This window comes from Panthera tigris, chromosome X (genome assembly GCF_018350195.1).
Source record: "Panthera tigris isolate Pti1 chromosome X, P.tigris_Pti1_mat1.1, whole genome shotgun sequence".
Taxonomy (NCBI): domain Eukaryota; kingdom Metazoa; phylum Chordata; class Mammalia; order Carnivora; family Felidae; genus Panthera; species Panthera tigris.
The window spans coordinates 93,560,959-93,565,981 of record NC_056677.1 but is presented as its reverse complement, the minus strand read 5'-3'; the positions used below and the strand labels follow the sequence as shown (position 1 = coordinate 93,565,981).

The following is a 5,023-nucleotide window of genomic DNA, read 5'->3' as shown; positions in this document are numbered from 1 at the left end:
GGGGCCAATGTCTGCAAGATTCTTCTAATCTCAATCTCACTTTTATCACATCAAAGGGAAAAGTGAACTTATCTCTCCTGTCTGAAGAACACTTAAAGGGCAATGTGCCAGCAGAGTAAAATGAGTTTCTCTTGTCATGTAATCATCATGGCAATCTTGGATCCTTGCAGCATTGTCGACCTTATTTGATGGACTTGGGAAACTGAGTCCAAGAGGGGTTCATGTGAATCGCCAAGAGCTACAGGGCTAATAATAACAGTGGTGATAATGTAATGACAGTAACATTTTTGGGTTCTTGGTAACTGGAATATGGACACAGTCGCCTTTATTTAGTAGTACCAGGTACTGAGCTGTTTGATTTGTCTCTCCGCCCCCTCACTTGTCTTAGGCAGGGTCTCAGGACCCAGTAGATATGTACCCACCCGCATGCAGGAGTAGCCCACAGAATGACTCTCCCAGCTTTGTGGAGGGATTTGCTCTTGCACTGCTCGATGCCCAGTTGGTCAGGGAGAAGCCCAATGGGTCACTTGCCAGTGCTTGTAGACGGTAGAGCTGGGGCCGGGAGCCCATGCTCTGTGCAGAAGAACCAGCTTGGAAGAGGGGTGGATATGAGACCTGAAACATGTCAGGATCCATGCTTCATTGGCTCAGTACGGCTACAAAATACAAGGGTCAGCTTTAGGGGAAGGAAATGTGAGTTTAGAATCAGGCAGATCTGGGTTCAGAATCCCAGCTCTGTCACTCACGAGCTGTGGAACCTTAGAAACTCACTTGAGCCCTCTTGGCCTGTGTTTCCTTATATGGTAATGGGAGCAATAATGACTTGGTTATTGACAGTTGACTGTCGGGACAATTAGAAGAAATAACTTGCAGAGTCCAGTCTCGTACCTGACATCCGTAGATGTTCAATAAGTAACAGCCATTGTTACCACCAAACATCTCCCGCCTCGCCAAAGGCGATTCTCTTTCTCTTTCAAATTACCATTTGTGAGGAACGTGGTTAAAAATGTGTGGAATTTTTTAAAATTCATACTTTTACATGTTTTTCTGCTTGTCTTATGATTTCCCCTTACAAAAGCCAAGTTGCTTTGTGCCTAATTATTTATGTTGGCTTAAGTGTTGGATAGGACTATTCAAAATTGCTTAGGGACACCTGGGTGGCTCAGTCGGTGAAGCATCAGACTCTTGGTTTCAGCTCAGGTCATCTCACGGTTTGTGGGTTCGAACCCCACATCGGGCTCTCTGTTCTTAGCACAGATCCTGCTTCAGATCCTCTGTCTCCCTCTCTCTCTGTCCTTTCCCACTCGTGCTCTCTCTCTCTCTCCCTCTCTCAAAAATAAATGCGTGCACACACACACACACACACACACACACACAATTAAAATTGCTTAAATGTTCCTGACCAGAACTTGTAGATCATTATCCTTGAATTATGTGACAAAGACACATGTTTCCCGTGAGTCTGGAAGAAACTCACATTCTCCCAAATGTGCAAAACAGAAAAGCATCCATTTGATATGCCTCCCATTTTTTTCTGGGTTATGACTAAAAACCTGCACATCAAGCAGCGACTGTCAAATGATCATCATTCCATCTTTCTTCTTGTTTTCCTTCATGAAGTCATTGTTGAAATGCTACGAACCATGCACTACTCTAAATGTATAGCCTTCTTGTCAAAACAAGTCTTTCTCTATCACCCTTCTAGTTTTGCCCTAGCCTGGTATGCTGCCTTACCAAATGATGCCCACTGGGATACTTGGCCATCTTGGAATTCTAAGAATAGTCTGGCCTCAGGTGCATAGAACAGAAATAATTATAACCCTTGGTAGGTGAGTCACCATCATCTTACCAAACATGGTGACATTGATACAATTAATTCATTAAGCAATTAAAAATTAAAACAACATGTCCTATATGCATTGTGTATACTCAATTTTAGAAGACAATGCCAACTTTTTTCCCCAAGTGGTTGTACCAATACATACTTCGGCCAGTAATGCATAGAACATCTAGATGGCCCACGTTCCTTCAAATGCTTGGCTCTTCCAAGTTTTTAAAGTTTTACCAATATAGTTGCTATAAAATGTTTCATTTCTTTCTTGCCTGCCCCTCCCCCAGATGAAGAAGTCCCATTACCAAAGTTGGGGTTTAGAGCTTTCCCTGGACACTCGAAAGAGAATGGAATCAAAAAGCAGAATTTTCCCAGCGAAATGAAAACTACAGGTGATATTCTAGACTCTTCTAGGCCAAAGGTTTTAAAAAATGAGGAGGAAGAAAACAATTCAAATGAACGGAACTCACTTAAAGAGTAGGAAAAAACAGTGCACTTCAAAAATTAAAGTGCATATATAGGTTTATCTGTGATGTATAAAAGACCATATTTTCCTGCCTAAAATTCTAGAATAATGGCCACTTGAAGGAGGAAATATGCATTAACCTTTGTTTCTGCTCTTCCAATGAAGAAGACCTACCTATTTACCAAGTGTTGGTTCACGAGTTACCATATTGACACTCTCTTGAATGTGCAGAATACTTGATAGACATAAGTACGAAAAGAGGGAAAATAACGTGTGACAAACTGGTTATTAATTATGGGTTTTAATAGTTTACATTTCCTTTGGAGACCATCCATTTAGGAAGTTGTGGTCCATTTTGTTCAGCATTCAGAAAAATACATGTTCATTATCCCACAGTTTTGAAAAAGAGTGGTTACTCAGAGTCATTGTTTTGTATGTAATTATGATGACAACAGCCTTAATCCTAAATTATAAGATCACTTTCAGAATGTTGTAGTAGAGGCAAGAAATTCAGTCAAGGTTTTTACCTTATTAATGGCTGTCAATCTATCTCTATCTTTGGCGACGTGACACTATTCTACTTACGTCTAATCACGTCCCATTAAAATTATGTACTTGCCTAACATTAGTTGCAACTATATCATTCAATGCCATTTGCTTTCATGGAAGACTGAAATTTGAGAGCAGCATGTCTAACAAATAAAAATTCCTTAATATAAAGACAAACACCAGGGGCGCCTGGGAGGCTCAGTGAGTTAAGCGTCCGACTTCGGCTCAGGTCATGATCTCACAGTTCGTGAGTTTGAACCCCGTTTCTGGCTCTGTGCAGACAGCTCGGAGCCTGGAGCCTGCTTCGGAATCTGTGTCTCCCTGTCTTTCTGCCCCTCCCCCACTCTGTCTGTCTGTCCCTCTCACTCTCTCTCAAAAATAAATAATAAATATTAAAAAAGAATTGAAAAGAAGCACCTCTATAAACTTTGCTTTCAGATTGGCACTATGATCCAATGAATAGGTCCTCTACCCATGGCCATTACAGACTTTTCACAAGATAACTATATATTTGACAGAAAAACCAAATGTCTCTCTTTTGCTTGCTGTTACCATATCCTTCTAAAAAAATTAGTGGTGACCACACTGTGACGAGCCCTGAGTAATGCATAGAATTGCTGAATCATTATGTTGTACACCTGAAACTAATGTAGCACCGTATGTTAATTATACTTCAATTTTCTTTTTTAAACATTTTTGAAAATTTATTTTTGAGAGCGCACAAGCGAGGGGAGGGGCCGACAGAGGGGGACAGAGGATCGGAAGGGGGCTCTGTGCCGACGGCAGCGAGTCGACTGTGGGGTTTAAACTCACAAACTGCGAGATCATGACCCGAGCTTAAGTCGGACGCTCAACAGACTGAGCCACTCAGTTGCCCCTTCCATTTTTTTAGATCAACCAGCAAATGTCAATGGAGTCCCTACCATGTCAGAAGGACTTCTGTGAATGTCTGGAGAGGGTGTAAAAAGACAAATAGACTGCTTAATGAGATGGAAAAGAAGGATGGCAGCTATGGATACAATTCATCCCATCTTATGAGCTCACTTTCCGATGGCTCTCCCTCTGAAACGCAGGCTTCGTTGATTTCTCCCCTCTTTGTACCTGTATGATCCTTATTGCTTAGGGCACGCTATTTAGCTCTTTGTAACATTCTGCTTTTGTTTGGTTTCATGTTAATCTCATCTCACTGGTAAGATCATGAGCAAGCTGGGAGGTCAGAGATCATGGCCAATACAACTCCTGAAATTTTGGGGTCAGCACTATGCCAACTCCTGGAACCCCTGGCATAGTGCTGATCCCATAATAGTTCTCCATAATTACTTTGGCTAATTAATCTAATATTCACTCTTTATTCGAACCTCCAAAGACACAAAGGGAAGGAAAAATGATGAAGTTCAGTGTATCACCGTCAGCTACTAGTTCTAGACTGTTCTATTACTCAAATGTTTACAGCAAATTGTGTCAAAACCTCTGAATAATTTAGAGTAATAAACAGCATGCTTTTCCTGTGACAGGGGTATTTTGATATGTTCCTTGTAGTGTTTTGCTTTTTAAAAACGAGGTTACGTCATTTTTTGTTCTAATGCAAACTTAATGCACTACCTATTAATACGAAGAGTCAAACAATACTGATCTTGGCTTTATGTAATTTTCCCAAAAAATAAACTGAGAACTTGATGTTCTCTGGGGCATGATATCATAATGTATAATGAAGGAAAAGCTGCCGGAGCCACGTTCTGCCAACTCCTACTATCCAAATTGCCACTGACCTTCCCCTGAAGGCTTTAGAGAGCCTCACTACCCGGTCCTCTTCCTCTAATTCAGTAACCATCTATCACTTCTCACAGCTATAACTCTGCCATAGGGAATGGCAACCAGTCAATTGTGGGAGAGAAATAAACAAATTCTATTTCAAGGACAGAGCTCGATGGTGGCTAGCAGTAACACTAAAGACATTGATCTGGGAGCAAGTCACGGATTATAAAGTAGGGTGCATAGAAACTTGAAACAAATTGTGTTGGTTCCCTCTCTTTCGTTTGCTTTGGCGCCTGCCTTGGGAATCTAACATACAGACCCATTCCCTGAGCTTAGGAATCGTGAGAAGCGATGAGCTCCATTCGACTTTTTCGATAAGGTTGTCTAGATAGGAGATAGGACACTAAGTAGCTGATCAGATT

The 5,023-nt window shown here is 41.3% G+C and overlaps 1 non-coding gene across 1 annotated transcript; it reads right to left on the bottom strand.

Moving 5' to 3' along the window:
* Nucleotides 1-410: 410 nt before the first annotated feature.
* On the bottom strand, nt 411-539 carry LOC122235618. Its single transcript, XR_006213659.1, has one exon. It is a non-coding gene; the product is annotated as a small nucleolar RNA SNORA35 (small nucleolar RNA).
* Between the last annotated feature and the right edge of the window lie 4,484 nt (nt 540-5,023).